We start from the raw sequence: 18,470 nt of genomic DNA, 5'->3' as shown, positions 1-18,470 counted from the left end.
GACCAAGTAGTCCAGGTAGAAAAGGCAGAGCACTCAGAAAGTCAGTGTGTTAGCCAAGGGGTACTGATGCAAAATACCAGAAATTGGCTGGTTTTTATAAAGGGTATTTATCTTGGGTAGATGCTTACAGTCACAAGGTCCTAGAGTCCAACTCAAGGTACCGTATGAGGTACTTTCTCACCCAGTGTCTGTTGCTATGTGTTGACACAAGATGGCAGATGACATCTGCAAGGGTTTGGTCTTCCTTCTCCCAAGGCTCCATGGTCCCAGCTTTTTCCAATCTCAGCCGCAGGCTGGAATAAGTCTTGTCTCTATCCTAGGGCTCATTTCTCTCAAGACTCAGCCGCTCTGCTCTCTCCACAAGGCCAGCTATAAACTCTCAAGTGAAAGTCTTGTCTCTCTTCCCATGGCCTCTGCCATGTCTAATGGAGTCTTCTCTCTTTCCTTGCATATCTGCTTCTCTGTGTGCTTACTTCCCGGGCTCCAGGATCAAAACTCTAACTTTCTTCTCTGCTATGTTGTTTCCTCTGTGAGTCTTGGTGGGTAGGGACTCAACATCCTACTGACATGGCCCATTTAAAGCCTCAATCATTATTTAATCAAGAAAAATGAAACCTCTGAATCCAATCCAATCTAATATGTCCAGAGGAACAGACCAGTTTACAAACATGAACCAATATCTATTTTTGGAATTCATAAACAATATCAAACTGCTACAGTCAGAGAAAAAATATAACTATCTAGAGAACAAATGAGGTAAGACAGCAAGTACGTGAAGAATGTTTTGAAGCAGTCTGCTTGGGTATCAGTTTTTGTTGGTTGAGGCTTAAGATGGGCTTTAAACAGCAGTAAAAGAACGCTTTCATACATGTAGGAGACAGTCAAAGCATTTACTTACCTGATTTAGGTAGAAAGGTGTGTTTCATTCATATTGTGCATTTAACACACATTTGTGGCCACCTATTGTTTGCAACCTGGTAGCATGACTAATGTGAAGATTAACTAGATGGGATCTTTACCTCAATAGAACATAAAATCTAGTAAGGGTGATGCATTGGTACTCAACAGCTAGGAGAAAGTAAATGACAGCTTGAGGGATGGGTAGGCACAATGCATAGTGTAGACTCATTAAGTAACAGCTAGTTTAACTCATAAAATAGCTTCTGTGCACCAATCCTACCATTTTATCCAACTGGAAAAATCTAATGTACAGAATTATGCCCTAGATTCAGGAAGGAGATCAAGGAGTCATTACTCTTTGGAGTATGATACATTGTTGACTGCAATTTTAGTAGGAAGAGCTGAATTCCATTATGTATTCTCTGAACACAAGTATGTCAACACCCACCAAGTGAAAGTGTTGCCAAGTGTCTGTGTACTTTTAGTCCCATAATTCAACAATATATGGCCCCCTAGAAGAATAAAAACCTTTAAAGGACCAAGAATGAAAATAGAATTGCATATTAATTCACAGCAATTCACCTCTTGGCCCATCCTCAAAGTATACCCTTACACTGATCAACAAATGTATGCCAGCTTTTATCTGAAATAAAAAGCCTTTTTCCAGGCTTATTTCTTTGTTAATATACTTCTGTCTTGATCTAAAGTGAACCTTCTCCTGCCATAAACAAGAATAATTTGGCTGCTGTGCTTTTGTGAGTCCTAAAGCCTTTCCTTTAGCAATCTTGATGAGCATGTGGGGTTGTGTTCTGCATACCAATAGCCACTCCAAGCCCGAAAAAGAGGTAGTCGACCCAACCCACACCATCTGTGGTCTCAGCTAGATTTGTGGCATGCCTCCCTGAGCTGAAGCAAACCTCCCTCTGTCTCGAGTAAGTTGAGAATCAGAAATAAAAAATAAATTAAGACAAGTAGGCAAACATTAAAATGAGTTGTTACAGAACGTTTGTGTAGATTCCAGTCTTCAATGTCAAGAGAGCATCATTCTGCTCTAACGGCATCTTTTCATGAAAGCACTCCGTGGCAGTCAGTCATAAATAAGCAGCTAGCAAAAGAAATGATAACATGAAAATGGAAACCGAGTCACTGAGGAGCTTTGTTATTGCTTAGACAAAGCATCTGCGACTATCAAGAGGGAAAGGTGAACAATAACAGTGACGAAAAGAAATCTAGCTATTGTACTGCTGTCTCGTCCATGTCAACAGAAGATCTGGCTCTGGTAGGCTGACAGGTTGTCTGGATAAATAGGTTAGGGCCAGTAATGTTCATTTGTGATGAGAAGTTTCTTCTCCCAGCCTGTATCAGGAGCTCCAGAAGCACTGACGAGGGCAGCCATGGCTCTATAAATCAGTGAGGGCGTTTTGTCTGTTTGAAAAGCATTATCTCAGCATTTGTCCAGGCAATTTTGAAGGACTCTCTCCCTCTCCCTTATCAGAGAGCAACAGCTTTAATGCAGATAGGTATCCTTTAATGAAAATGCAAACAGAAGTCTTCAATCCTTGTAGGTCCCAGTTAATAATTTATTATATGTTTCGTGGCATTTGTATCTACATTAGAGCCTTTTGAGCACCCCCCACATTCCAAAAGTGGCCACAGTTCAACCACATTTTCTGTGCCTTTGCAGTCCTCCTCTTCAGTGGAGATGAGAAGGCTGGCCTGGGGTTAGAGAGAATTCCGATTCACAGGCAGATTCACCTAAAGTCTCCCAGTCTCGTTTATCCAATTTCCAAATGGAATGCTTAAGTCTGAAATATACCACCAAGGAAGCTTTTACTTTCTGCTGAATTGTTAGTAGCTGTTCTTGAGCCTTCTTTCAAGGAAATCCAGCTCCTCCTCTGGGCAGTAAGTGGTCTGTGATCTAATTCATGTAGAGTGGGGTTAAGCAGCAGAGTGGTGTGGGGGCAAAAGTAAGGAAGGATAGCCGATTTGAAAAGCATTGGGTCCTTATGGAAAAGCCTATGTTTGTATTTATGTTTATGTATTGTATATTTACTTTTCACTTCAATCTCCTCTTCCCGCCCAAGCAGCTGACTTTGACATGTGCTCCATTGTCGAATGCTGGATATATCATTTGTGCTTACATTTGCTTTGCGATTTGCTATTTGAAGTATCATTAGTTGCTTCCTCGTCCTGGCTTTACCATCATCCCATTTGCCATCTGGATGTAGCGTGCTGCTAGACGCACTGCAGCCCCACATTCACAATTATGTGGCTCCTTATACTGCTGGGGGTTTCGTTATTTCTTTAGAAAACAAGGATGTGATGTACATAAAAGCTTCATCTCTGATTTTACCATCTAAGGCATTTGATAAATACTTTGAGACTATTTCTAGCACCCATCATATTTCTAGCAGCAAGTCTGCATTTTGGATTTTCATGGTGCTCTACTGAGTGTTGAGCACTGAGTGTTCCAGAGTTTGCTAAGTGGGTGCCATGCTTGCTGTCTAGAAACCTTCCACTCCCAAATGGACAATCTCAACATATGCTGGTAATAAGATGCAACCACACAGTCCATGAAAAATCTTTTTCTCTGATGAGCTTTTGTCTGCAGTAAATTGATAATATTGTTAAACGGGTATGAGGGCATATATGTGTTATTTAGCTGTTAGAGTAACTGTGAGAATTGGAAATGAGGAATTTTGAGCATTAATGTGGTTCAATTTGGCCAGACCCATACTGGATCCAGATAAAGTATCGTTACTTCAAAAAGATGCCACTGAATAGGTTTATTTTTCTACAAAATTATCCCCCTTTTTGTTTTATGGCATGATAATTCCAATTGCCAGGGTCAGAAAACTCAGAATCCTCTTTGAGTCCTCGTTCTCCTTCTCCTGAATCATGTCTGTCATCAAATCCTAATATTTTCCTTCAGAGCATCTCAACAGTCAGGTGCTCCCCATCATTATTTTAGAACTTTTCCTGAATTTTTGCAATTATCTCTAAGGTGATCTCCTTACTTTCGGTCTCTGTTCATTTCAGTCCACTTGCCCATTCATTAATCAATGGCTCTAACATGCAAACATATCATCAATAATTGCATGTATCCATACCTTTTCTTCATTTCCTAAACCTGGAAATCCCTTCTTTGTACCATTCAATTATTTAATCTTTTTCACACACCATGACCTCTTTGATAAGTTCTCAGCCAGTATTTCTAGTCAGCATAACAGTTACATAATCAACTCTTTTCTTAATTATCTAGGGATGCATTTTTCCCTATATTTTAGTTCTAGGTCTTGCATTTCATTTTTTTGCCACTACTTCACCTAGTATAGAGTTGATTGACTGCACATAGTAGGTGAACAAAAACCTTTGATTGTATTTCCAAGCATATCTCTAAACCATAAAGGTTAAGGACACATAGAAGATTCTTAATGTATCTAACAATCCCCTATACATCTCTCGCATATAGTATGTTCAAAATTATTTTAGCCTAATAATATTTTGTTTTACTCTACCTCTTGGGTTAACAGGCATTAGTGGTTGGATTCTGACTGAGAATGACCTTTATCAGAAAATTATGCTCACAGTTCCTGATTTTGATTTGGGCATTTAATATTTTTCTCTATATCTTGGTTGTGAACCATGATCCATTTAATTAAAATCCACTTTTAGTTACAAAAGAAATCAACAATCTGAAGAAAAATGAAATGTCACATTCTTCGACCCTCTCCCTTGAGTGCTCTGAATTTCTTATTGAAGCGTTTGCTGAAGGCATTTATATACCCTTTTCATCAGAAATAAAACCAAACACCAGCTGAGTCAGAATCAAATCTTGAACATGTTTCACTCTCATGTTTTTCAATCCTAGTGGCATATGAGTTCATGTTTTAATTACCATATGCATATAGGCTGTATTCATCCCCATGCATGGGTACAGAATGGCAAAATGCCACCAAATGGACAACTGCCCAAGAGAACAGGGAGTACCTCCCAAAGCACTGTTTTATAAAAGGTCTCTTCTTTATCCGGGATCTGAGTTTAAGGCAAATTTACTCAAGTGGCTAACCATTTTGATGCTTCTGCTTGTGGCTCACTTGCAGGCCCTCATCTAATGAGGGAAAGGGGAGGGATTTATGGTACCTCTTCAGTACTCTGGACAGCTCCTGCTGCCTGTCTGCCATGGAAAAGCTTCATCAACAGATTGCTAATTTCCCTCCTTTCTCTCTGAATAGCATTATGCCTTCTGGCAAGAGCAGAGTGTTGCATCAATCCGCACAGTCTCACCTGTGGACATGTGAAGCTGTCTAATAGGCTCCTGCTTTTTGCCCCACTGGGCTGTGACTGAGCAGGGAGACAGAGCTGCACAAGTTGCTAATTGTCTCAGCCTGTAACTCTTGAATGATGAAAAAGATTAAAAGGGAAGGAAAACAGCTATTATATCTCTTTCTTGAAAAAACTTGCACTGTGAAAGGCTCATTAACATCATTAGTGTTCCATTAACCTCTAGCTAGACAAATAAGCTGGAGGTAATTTCAGTGCATGGGGAGAGAGAGAGAGACAGAAAATGGAATTTAAAAATTATCCGGGTGTAGGTGACATTTTCAAGCTACCTCGATTGAACATTTGGACAGACACCAGCAACTTGACTTACTTTCGTGCCAGCCAGGTATTGGAGTTCAGCCAGAACTCTGGCTGCTAGGAAGGGCTGTAGGTAATAGCAAGTGGGGAGATTCATTGATTGGGACAAAATGAAATTCATTTTAACACAACAACACATGAAATCTTGCAAAGGAACACTGTGTGATACAATACTGCTTAAAAAATGTCTACTACAAAATTATGTTCCATTGTATGAACAAAAGGCTCTTTCACCTTGTAATTTTTCCCCATCACATTTTGTTTTATTCTAAACCACCCCTTCAGGCCTGGACCGCCTCCTGTGAGCCCCTCTCACAGAGTCTTCTATAAATCTGGAAGTTGAACGCAAAGCATTGTTAGGCTTTTTTTTTTTTTTTTGTCTTTAGGTTTTATGGTATAGAAAGGGTGATTTTGTAGATGGATGAAAGACACCTTTGGATTTTATTCTTGATTCAACCCCAAAATACAATGTGGGTTTTGGCAACACAGTTTTTCTTCCTGCAAAAAGAAGATGCCCTAAGTACTCTGTGTGAAAAATAGTAGACATGTACATTTCTATCAAAGTGTAATAAGCCGTAAAACTAAATGCTCATAATTATTTATTACATGACAAAACAAATATGTAAGTTAAAGATATCTGTCTCAAAGTAGGAGTCTCCAGGTCACTGTTAGAATAAAATAGTGTTGGATTTTCAGTGTTACTTTTAGGTGTATATATGGTTGTTATGCCCTTAATTTTGTATTCAAGTATGAGAAGTTGATGACAATAACCATCCTACCTTAACCAGGATGCTTTCCTCAGTGGCCACTGATCATTCTCTCCTGTACTCTGCAGTGAGGTCAGGGGACGCTGGTTCTGAGAACTTGGTAGAGTTGCCAAGGCTCCAAATCCTGCTCCAGAGTCCATAGAATACATAATGGGTCTTAAACTCATCTTGTGTTTGCACATACATTTGGATAGACGTCACAGTTTCCATCTCTCCCACAAATAACCTTGAAGAGTCAAGGTGAAACTTGCTTAGTCTCCTAGCCTAGTGGTGTGTTTAAGCTCCTTTTTCACCCCTGAACAATTCTCTTAGTTTTGATGGGGATGTTCAGCCTCTTGTGATTATAATTTAGGAATCATTTCATCAGAAGTTCCAAGTAAAATTTTCCTTATTAACACTCAAGCTAAATTTTCCCTCCTCTCTTGGATTTGGGAAGAAAACTTTAAATGCATCTCTACCTTAAGAGACTCAAGGCAAGGTCAGATCTTCAAACACACAGCCATTCTGAGTTCTCCCTTGAAGTTATCAGAACCTTCCTTTTGTCACACAACTATTCCTTTATTCACTCCCTTTCTGAAAAACGCCTCACTATTAGCTATTTTGCAAGACACTAACGACATAAAAACATGCTTCCCTCCCTAATTCTTCCCCAAAACCCAAGTCTGAGATGATTTCACTCATTCCCTTGGACTGCTGAGGTCCTATAATTTATCTTGTCCTGTTTCCCTTTGGACAGAAACATATGTGCATTTATATTAAAATCATCCTAGCCTCAGCAAATCAGCCAACAGGGCTTTTTATTAGAATAGGTGTATTGGTCTATCTTACTCACCAGATGAGGAAATGAATGCAACCCGTTATATATCGATCCAGCAAAATACTGCTTGGCACCAAGAGAACAGCTAGGTGAGCAATGTGCTAATGTTGAACCGTGACACACCACTGCAGGCAGACCTCCAGAATCTAACGACACTGTGGATTTTCCCTTGGGGATACAATGTGCTATATATGACAGGATAATCGGTTTGGGTTTCATACATAATTGAGCTCTGTGCACTAAATGCCAGCAGCCAAATGAAGAAATATTTATCCAGACCTGCAGGTAATTGAATGCCCAGCATCACTAACGTGAAACTTTTGATGCTATATCCCCGTACTCTCTTTACATTCATGTTTTCGCGAAATCTCTTTCCCAAGCTCAAACATCTGCTAGGTACATGCTTCAAGACCCTGCTGTTGCTAACTCTATTCCAGCATCTCAAGAGAACTTTAAGGCAGATGTTTGAATGTGTGAGCATATAGTTCATTCCAGACATTGGTTCCCTAATAAGTTGTCATTTAGTGCCGTCTTGCTCTCTCCTGCCATTCGAATAAGCAAGAAATCTTCCTTAGTTCTGGTGATTTGAGCTTTCACACGGACCCTTGCTTCAAGATAAAAGTAGCAAGACATCATATACTAACAAGATAAGTAAGGAAAAAGCTACCTCCAAGTAACATTACTTTGTAGAAGCATCAGCAATGCCATGTGTCACATACCTGCAGGGCCACTGCTACAGGTGCTACAGAGGCTAAACAAACCAAAGTGATGAGAAGAGGATGTGGCTCAAGTGATTGAGAGTGTCTGCTTCCCATGTACAAGGTCCTGGGTTCAATCTCTGGTACCTCTTAAAAACAAACAAATGAAAAAAAAACAGCTCTCATTGGGGAGCATATTGCTCAGTGGTTGAGCTCCCGCCTGTGATGCATAAGGTTCTTTTGTTTCTCCTAAAAGAAAAACAAAACAAAACACATTAATATGCATAGGGACTGGAAAGGCTGACCTGGGCTCTTTAGGGGACTTGCCAGGCATTGTAGACTTGAAAATAATATCTGACTATTTACCTTTGGTTTGGATTTTCATTTTGGAGTTTTCAGAGTCCTAAAGTTTATCTGATAAATTTGGTCTTTAAGCACACTGACTAACCAAATGTATTCATAGTTGGTTGGGTGCTTTCTGTGGCTCCACTTGGCTCAACCAAATAATACTTCATTTAAAAAAACTTCAACCTGAATGTGTCAAAGGCAAAGTAATTTACAGCTATTCTCACATCACACAGAACAGGTAGATAATTACATATGCACCTATATATTTTTTAACCAATTTTGTCTTTTTTTATTTTTAATATCACTTTCAAAAAATATGAGGTCCCCATATACCCCCCACCCCCCTTACCCCACTCCTCCCCCCATAACAACAATCTCCTCCATCATCATGAGACATTCATTGCACTTGGTGAGTACATCTACATCTCTGAGCACCACTGTACCACATGGTCAATGGTCCACACCATAGCCCACACTCTCCCACAGTCCACCCAGTGGGCCATGGGAGGACATACAATGTCCGGTAACTGTCCCCACAGCACCACCCAGGGCAACTCCAACCCCCGAAAATGCCCCCACATCACATCTCTTCCTCTCACTCCCTACCCCCAGCAGCCACCATGGCCACTTTCTTCACACCTATATTTTTTAAGAAACAGTTTATCCCAGATCTGGATAAATGAAGTTATTAAAAGGTTGCTAATATTTAGACCGAAGTTCCCTAATTTTAGCAGTCAGATCATGGCTACCAAAAATCAAGATGACCTGGACGATGCAGTCACTGAACGTATTCCTTGACTCAGATTTTTTACATTAGTTTTATAAGATTCATCCTTTCTGTTTGTTTAATCAAATTGCATTGACCAAAGTTAATGCAGAAGTGACATTTGCATTGTAAGCCCTTCTTTTAACATATTATTCAAGAGCTCTGATGGATATTGTTAAGGAAATAAGGTCAGATTCCTGACTCTGGCATAAAAAGCCCTAGAAAATCTCACATCAATCTGCCCTTGCCCTGGAAAACAACCCCCTTCTCTGGTAGAGCAGTATTTTTTAGTTTACATTTAACGAATGCCTATTATGTGCTTACTACTGCTTTTTGAGGCAGAACTGGATTTGAATTCAGGCCCCAACATTTTCCAACAATAATACCGAATCTCACACAGCACCGTGAGGATTAAATGAAGTACTGCCCATAAATAACTTAAGGTTGCCCAGGGCACGTAACAGGTGCTCAGTATATTATAGTCTTTCCCATTACTGTGAATTCTTCATGGATTTTGGGTGTAATTTACAAAATCAAATTCACACTTGCTTAGGAAAATAATAGAATTTATTATTATAGAAGGACATTGGACATTTCTTAGAAACAAACTGCATTAAAAAAAAAAGGTGCTGCTGGGCTCAGGGATAACTGGCACTAGAAGCTCAGGTGCAGTGACTAGCACTCCTCTCTCCTGCTCCCACAGTCTTTCACTGTCATTCTCTCCCTCTCTCTTTCCTTTCCTTGTTTCTGCGTGTTGGATTTATTATCTCCTATGATAAACCAATACCCTCTGCACAGAAAGACAAAGATAAATGACAGCTCTTGAAATTTATTTTGTGATTGACTCATATTCCCTGTGGTCCTCAGTTCAAAATTTCAGGAAAGGTTTCCCTTTGGCTCACCTCGGATTAGATGCCTATCCCTGTACCAATTAATGGGGCTCACACATCTGCTCGTGGGGGTTGGCCCCGGGGGAAAAAAAAGATTATTGTGAGATGGGGAATGACAAGGATTATTCACTATAATTATTTTAGAATCTGGAAATACAAAGATGACACAACTAAATCCATGACCTCAAAGAATTTAAAATATAGTAGAGGAGTCAGACAAAGATAGAGTTACAAAGTAATTATTGTGAGTTATGGCAGAGGAATGTGGAAAGTTCTTTGGCAGTAAGGACAAGGGACATGTGATGTGTGCTGGGGGCTGAGGGAGGTAGGAACAGTGGAGATCCAAGGGCTGGTTGTTACACAGATGCAGTCAGGTGGTATTGAGGGTCAAAATATTCCAGGCAAAAAGAGCATTATTGGCAAAAGTGCAGAAATCTAGAAAAGCATTACCTTCGGAAATTCCTGTTTATAAGGTCCCATTAGGTCCTACAGAAATCGAGGGCTATCGGGTGAAAAGCACCTGAGCCAGCATGCCTTGGATTACCTTCTATGTGATGTGCAGGTTTTGGACTATGGGTTAGAGCTGACAAGATTCATTCAAAGACTTCAATTAGAAAGATGATATAATCAGGTTTGCTTTTTAGAAAGTTCATTTTGAAATGGGGAGGCGAAACACAATGAGAGTGTGAACTATGAACTATGGGACTGGAGAGAAGCAATCCTGGTTATCATAATGAGTTAGAAATGAGAAGGCCTGTAGGTCTATCTGATGTCAGCTAAATGAAAGAACGAGAAGTCAAGGGTAACATTCAAGTGTCTGGCTCAGGCATTGGATGCACAGGGTAGAGTAGAAGAAAAGAACGGGCCTTAGAAGAAAAAGTTGATTCGCTCGTATTGCATATGTGGAGTTGAGATGTACGTGAAGCATGCTTTCAACCCACGCACTACTGCTCTTTTCCTCCCTGCTGTTGACAGTACTAAGTTTCTGAGAGTTCTTCACAGAGCAGGACATCCTCTGAAGGGTATTTGCATAGACTCTTAGACACTTCCCCTGATTACAGATCTATTTCCACTACTTTTCGCCAAGTTAAGTGCAACTTATCCCTGAATTGTAAGTCAGTAATTATCTCCACAGGGACATCCTCCTTCCATGCCTTGTCTCCCCTGCAGTATGGAGTCATGGCTCACGTACCTTCTTTCCCCACAATCTCACAGCTCACTCATTTACATGAGTGATTGATAATTAGTCTCTCCCCCAGTAGATAGCAGGCTCCATGAGGATAAACAATCACCTTTGCTTTCCATTTTATCCTCAAGGCCTAGAACAGTGCCTGGCACATGACATGTGCTGAATAAACATATTTCTCAACTCATGGCAAGTAGATGTCAGATTTGGGGTCTTAACCCAAACTTTCTATCACACTGTCCCTTCTGCTCCAATTCCCTCCTCCAATGTTTCTACCCAACAAAAAACCAATGGATAATTTTAGGGCTTGGTTGAAGTTTCTCCTCAATGAAGCTTCTGTTGTAGCTTTAGCTCCAAATATGTCCTATTTTTCTGAACTTCAACTGGAAGCTCAAGAAGTCATTCATTGGATATAATCATATGCCTTCTTATTTCTCATATTCTCCCTTATTACACCTAGTTTATATCCCCTTAGAGAACAGGAAATTGTCAGAAGTCTTTTGTTTTGCCTTTAGCACAAAAGAATGTTATTACCTGGTAAATGCTCAGTCAATATCTTCAAACAAGTGAGTGTATTCAATAGTTAATACGATTATGCTTAGCCCTAAAGACATTTATAATATTATAAGGAGTATAGGATAAATATATATAATTTTACTTATAAAAATAAATATAACTTGTCTATCTAGGTAAGTAAAACTCCCTTCAAAAAAACTACCTTGAATGATGACATCACTGTTGTTAAAATATATTCATTGCTCAGAATATACTCAGAATTCCTCTTTTGATAAATATATCAGATGCTATCTATAGATCTATACTTATCACATAGCAGCAATGATCTCAACAGACAATTAGTCCTGTTCTCTTACTATTATCAGAAAGAATCAGAATCACTCAAGATCAGCTGTTCACATTTTTTGGCAGTTGTCCTTCGAAATGTAATGGGCTTAGATGGAAAAATTCTACAGAGTGGGTCAAATCATTCCACTCCATTGTGATACATTTGGCAACTGATATATACCAGAGTGTTCACTCAGAAACTATGTAACCTAACGTTAGCCTTCCTGGGGAGCTTCTAGAGATGTTTTTATTACGGTGATGGATGCTTGATATCACTTGCTTTGAAAATTTTCTGGGATAAAATTATTGAAACCATGTTTTATATATTGGCACATGGAGACTTGATCACTCATTATTCACATTTTATAAGAAAAGTCAACCTTACCCTTCACTCAGAAAGTGGACAAAGCACCTGGATCTCCCTGAGTTTGTAAAGCAGACTGCCTGCTTTCCAGGTGTTTGCCAGAAACATCACCTGACTTTTCTTTTGTTCCACTCAGTAAAAATGTGGTAACAGGAAGTGTTTATTTATCAAAGTTTTATCATTAATCAACCACTGATTTAAAATAAAGACAGTGCTCACTTCGGCAGCACATATACTAAAATTGGAACGATACAGAGAAGATTAGCATGGCCCCTGTGCAAGGATGACACGCAAATTCGTGAAGCGTTTCATATTTTTTCATATTTTTTGAATGTAATATTTTTTAAAAAATGAATAAATTGAGTAGAATTTGGAAAAAATAAAAAATAAAACAAAGACAAACTGCACGTTTTACCATGTTATACAATTATTCGTAGTAATTCTCTTTGGTATTATAATCTAAGTAATCAGAAACAATGGCAAAAGAATCAGGCTGAAAGTTGCTACCTTATGTTTAAGGGTGTTGTTGAAGGGGTTCGCTATCGCCGTCACTTACTGTGGGCCCACGAGCTTCAAAGTAGGGGCACAAACTGTCCTTCCTCATGAGCACAACTTTTGTCGTCACTGGATCATCCCCATTGCACTGAAGAGGGAATGGTGGCTTGTAGAAATTACGTAATTTGCTAAAGTAACACAGACAGCAAGAGGAAAAGGTGGGATTCAAGCTCAGATGTATGTGACTTGATAAGGCATTCACTCTCTCCACTTAAAGAAAACACGTGGAATTTCCTGACAGGCCTCGGTACTGAGAACAGCTGTGGTTCTCCTGAGAAATGGGGTCATTTTGAGTTTATGGACTACTTGCCAAAGTAAGTAGATGTTTTCCTCTTTTGTTAGGTTGATAGAAAGCAGAGTCAAATTTGCCACCTACTCTTAACATCCACAGAAGACTTTATCACATAAATAATTGTACTAATTTTCTTTGTAGCTACATTTATTTCTCACCCATATCTTCTCTTCACATTAATTTTGTCATGTGTTTGTGCACTTTTACATTCTTTTGCAAATCCAATTTGGTAATCATAGTTTACACCTTTTACTTATCTATACCTCTCATTTGAATCTCCTCCAATCTGGTAAAGAAGATATGCTCTCACTTTACAGATGTGAACTCTGAGGTTCAGGGTATATGTAAAATAGCTTTCATGAATATCAGCCTTTGTCTATGCAAAACATTCCTCCTGCAACTTTCTAGAAGGTTGAAGCCTGAACCAAATACTGTTCACTGTACATTAGGGTGTGAGAACTATTAATTACATACTCCTAAAAACTTTCTTTAAAAGCATTCTGTAATCAAATACGCTTGCCAAAGAATTTATAACATCTCTCAGGAAGTCACACAAAATTAACAAGTTAAACTCACTAAGAAGTCCAGCAGTAATTATACCTACTCAATAAGTTTATAAACACGGAGTTAAACCTCTGTTTTTTAAGGTTATTTAGCCCAAAACTACCCCCACCTTTTTTCCCTTGTCACTTAAAATGCTTATTAATATCTTCCTGGAAATCGCTATTCTAAAAAGCACAGCTTGGAAAAGGGAATAAAAATGTCTAAATGGAAACATAAGTGGCAACTCAATCCTCCTCTCAGCTCTCTGCTAGCCGGCGCTGTGACCTTCATTCAGTCACTTAACCTCTTTGGGTCTTAAGTTCGTCATCTGTTAAATTATAGGTTTGAACCAGATGATCTCAAGCGCCGCTCTCAGCACTAATATTTTTTGATGTCTGATTCTAAGTGCAAACTCATTTGAGGAGGATTCAAGTGTATACTTAGGTTCTGAGGGTTAGTGTAGCATCCAGAAGAATTTTGATTTGAGAGGAAGCTCGAAAACAGCGAGGACATAGTTTGTCAATATATTAGGGTACCCTGGAAAAGCATAAAAAAATGAAGGAGGAATATCATGGCCCATTACAGGGACCGAGTAATGGACCCATTACAGGGAAGAAGGGATAAGGAATAAAACTGGAGGCACATGCCCTGAGCCCGAATATCCAGCTGCAGGAAGGAGAGGGCTTAAAGACAATGAGGATATTTCATCACACAATAAGTTGATTTTTCATTGCAAAAACTTATCTGCATATTCTTTCCTATTTACATTATTCTCCAACTTGTAGCAAGCTCAAAGGGGAAAAAAGAAGGTATTAAAATCTTGATGTCCCTTATAAATTAAAAAAAAAATCACATCACATTTTATGTTAGGCTTTTAAAATGGGGGAAAAATAATTACACCTCGAATTGAGAACATTGTTTGACTGTAATATCTCTTTTCAAGAAGATTCAACTAATTCCAGATTTAGAAAATGAAAATGTGTTCATAGAAACCATCAGAGCAAGGCAGATGGAATAAGTTATTTGAAAATCTTAAAGCTATACTTGAATTATCACCTTTGTATCTGCATATTTGAAGTATTTTATTAAAAGCCTTTCTCTAGCAGTGTTTTAGACCATCTTCTGAAATATACAGAGAAGGATCATGAACTGTCCTTCATTTTCTCAGAGGTCTGAATGAAGAGAAGAGGGATTTATGCTGCAGCAGGAAGGAGCTGAGTTAGACATTAGATGAACCAACAGGTTACCTGCAAACAGCAACTACCTTCCAACATGCCTTGGCAACTGCAAAATTAGCATATGCATAATCTCTTAGATTGCCTCCAATTCTTAATAACTCATTCTCGACTTGGAGTTCCTACTAGGGCTCAGGAAAATTCTTTTCTCTTTTGCTTCACCTCCCAGCCTAGAATGCCTAATTATGTCTTTGCCCAAATCCCAGCTCTTCCTCGAGAGGACATGATCTTTCCTTCTTTCTGTATATGTGGTTCTTTATTATACTTATATAATTGCTTTTTATTCATCAATAGAATACACTGTGGCACTAAAGTCCATGAGTCTATAACTGGTGTTAAATAGGTTACAGCATTGCTTTATTAGTTAGTTGCTTGGTTTGTTTTGCCAAATACATGGCAAGCTCTTCCAAATCAATTCAACAAAGAGAGTGTCTTCTCTTTGTGCCAGGAAGTGATGGTACCATGAAGATAAAGAAAACACCACCCTGCTCTCTAAAAGCTTGTGTTCAATGTAGTGGATGGCACGCAATCACTAATGTAACAGAGAACTGCATGCAAATCCCAGAATCAGCAGAAGCTGCAGGGCAGAGGAGCAACTGAGCCTGGACTCTGACTGAATGGACTGGGGGAGAGTGTAAACTACAATGTTAACTATAATCCATGCGGTGCAGCAGTGCTCCAAGATATATTCACCAAGTGCAATGAATGTACCATGATGATGGAAGATGCTGGTGATGTGTGAGGAGTCGGGTGAGGGGGGTGGGGGGTATGTGGGAACCTCATATTTTTTTAATGTAACATTTAAAAAAAATAAAGAGATCATAGGAAGAAAAATATTTAGAAGGAAAAAAAAAAAAAGCCTGGGCTCTGGGCTGTATCTCAGGCAGATTTGAACCCCCAATAAGCAGAACAAGGCTTGGCCCACAGTAGGCACTCATTAAATACATTTAATTGCAGGAAGAAGTGAAGAGAAGAATATCCTTTGACAGGCAAAGACACCAGGGAAAGAAAATCGAAAAAGAGCCACGAGAACATAAACAATGAGTAACAAGGCTTGTTACTTTGATGGGAAAGGAAAGTAACTTTGATTGGTTTCACATGAAGGGGAGTAGAAGAATGTTAACTTAGCAATGTAGGAAAGGAAAGTAACTTTGATTGGTTTTACATGAAGGGGAGTAGAAGAATGTTAACTTAGCGATGTAGGTAGGAGCAAGACTTTTGAATCTTTGAGTTAAGGTAATATGAGATTTACTCCTTATTCTGTAGGCAACGAAAGGTGAGGTGGACTTTGAGCAGAGGAATGATGCGGTTGGGGTTTTTTGATGACAGTGTATCAGGCTTATTGCAAAAAATCTATATTGGGTTAGGTGCATGGTAGATACTCAATGGCTTGAATGTTTGCATTCTAGTAAAATAAAAAGAGGGCTGTTTTTAAACAGAAAAACATGGAAATTACGTTTATAAAAATCACTGACAGGGAAGAGGCTGTGGCTCAATCAGTTGGGCTCCCGTCTACCATATGGGAGGCCCTGGGCTCGCATCAGCCTGCAAGCAAGCGCTGCGGAGGAGGGCGGACTGGGCAAGGCGATGCAACGAGAAGGGAGACAAGCAAAAACGCAGAAGAACACGCAGCAAATGACAGAGCAGACAGCAAACAAGCTGCGGGGGGTTGGGGATAAATAAATAAAAATAAAATACAGACACAGAAGAACACACAGCGAATGGACACAGAAAGCAGACAGCAAGCAAAAAACCACAAGGTGGGGAATTAAAAAAAAAAAATCACTGACAGAGCACAGCATGTCAGCACCGGGGCCCCTGCTTCCAAGTACCTTCCCCCAGCTGCTTTAGCCCCCCAAGTGCCCCCTAGGGTGGCAGGCTATACACCCCAGCCAGGCTTCCTCTGCGAGCCTAATCTCCTTGATTCCAGTTTAAAGGATGAAGCGTTTTCCAGGTTTCAAATTTAGACCCGTGCAGGAAAAGCCTGGGTCAATATTTACCTCGCAGGTATGAATTTCTCCATGTCTAAGCTGAATCTTTCAGCTGAGGTTGAAGATCGTTTTAGAGGGAAACTAAAACTTGGATTTGAAAATTGACCCTCTTAAATTTTAATCGTAGGTCTTAGAGCATTAGTGGTTATGAACCACTGAGGCGGTGGTCCTCATCGCGCGCCTGGCCCTGCGGCGATGGCCCTGGGGCGGCCGGGGGCGGGCTGGGCTCCTGGTCCTGCCACCTCCTCGCTGTTTCTCTTAGCCGAGATGTGGCCCCCACCCCACAGTCACTTTCTTTGTCTGGAAAATGAGTCTAATAAAACCTACCTTCCAGGTGTCTTTCGTAGATTAGATACAATGTATAACCTGATCTCTTCTTGCCACTTAAAAATAGTCCAGACGGATCTCCACCTTCCACGACTTTGCCATCTAGTTAGGGAGACAAGGAGGGAGAAAACAAAAAGTTAATTAGTAACAAAAGAGTAAAATAAAAATTCCTGACAACAGTAGAAAAGATGCACACGATGGGGTAAGATCAATTGCTACCCGAATTCAATACGCAGTAAAACTTTCAAGAAAGGAGAAAGCTCTTCTGATCGGGACTCGCACCCCTCGTTCTGGTGTTAAGCCTTCCTGGAGCGGAATCCTCCCTGCGCTCTCTGGACTCTCCCAGACGCTCCATCTTTGTTTTGAGAGCTTCTGAGATCCTGGCTGGTCTTCCCATTAGGTGGGCACATTACTTCATCTCCCCTCATGATTCATAAGCTACAGGGACAGCCAGTGCCCCCAGAATACCTAGACCGTCAGCCATTTGTTCCTTAATAACATATCACCAGCTCGCTTTTGATTACTAGTGGCAAAAATGCAACCCAACCCAGCTTTGTAAGATGGAAATTCATTGGCGTAATAGCTGCGAGAATTCAAGGTGCACATCCAGGCTCCAGGCACCACTGGGTCCACAGGGGTCGTGACCTTACCACGACTCCCTCATCCTTGTCATCTGCTTTCCTCCCTGTCGTTTCCCCCTCAAGAAAGCCCCTCCTCATGGGGGCCAGTCTCAATTTCCATCACCCTATCAGCTCGCAATCACAGAGGGAGGGTTCCCACTCCCCGGCTGGAGCGCCACCCAACACTCTTCACCAACGCACCTGTGGCTGAGTGGGTGGGACACACAGATCCCGAAAGGATTCAGGGCTGGCCAAGTCCCGGTTAGTGCCCACTTCATGATAAAGTCTAAGCATGTGAGTGTTTTATTTCTTATAAACAGATACAGATGAAAAGAACCTTGTGCTTTCAAAAGAGTGCTCACCAACCCATCAGGGGGTGCATGGGTGCATGGGTCTCTGTGTGTGGATGTGCAAATGTGTGCTTGTGTGTGTGTGTGTGTGTGGATGCAGAGGTGGGCAGGGTCCACGGGGAGCCCTAGCAGGGTCACAGATGGGATCCCCTCACTCCTCCAAGCTCTTCAGGTGGGGAAAAGACGCCATGAACTCGTGCTGCTTCTCCACTCTGTTCAATCCTCAACTTCGCTGTAAGGAAAGGCTGGGCCTGGCTTTTCCCGGGGCTCTGGGAGGTCCCTTCTGCTCCTGTGCTCTGCTCCCCTGTGCTCCCCTGTGCTCCCCTGCGCTCTGCTC

The 18,470-nt window shown here is 40.5% G+C and overlaps 1 protein-coding gene and 1 non-coding gene across 4 annotated transcripts in view; both read left to right on the top strand.

The window, feature by feature from the left end:
* The window catches only part of OPCML (opioid binding protein/cell adhesion molecule like), a 1,279,663-nt gene that overhangs the window by 538,279 nt on the left and 722,914 nt on the right, over positions 1–18,470 (top strand). The window lies entirely within an intron of this gene.
* On the top strand, positions 12,432–12,538 carry LOC111762916 (U6 spliceosomal RNA). Its single transcript, XR_002795909.2, has one exon. It is a non-coding gene; the product is annotated as a U6 spliceosomal RNA (small nuclear RNA).

Source organism: Dasypus novemcinctus, chromosome 27 (assembly GCF_030445035.2).
Source record: "Dasypus novemcinctus isolate mDasNov1 chromosome 27, mDasNov1.1.hap2, whole genome shotgun sequence".
Taxonomy (NCBI): Eukaryota; Metazoa; Chordata; class Mammalia; order Cingulata; family Dasypodidae; genus Dasypus; species Dasypus novemcinctus.
This window is presented reverse-complemented; position numbering and strand designations above follow the sequence as displayed.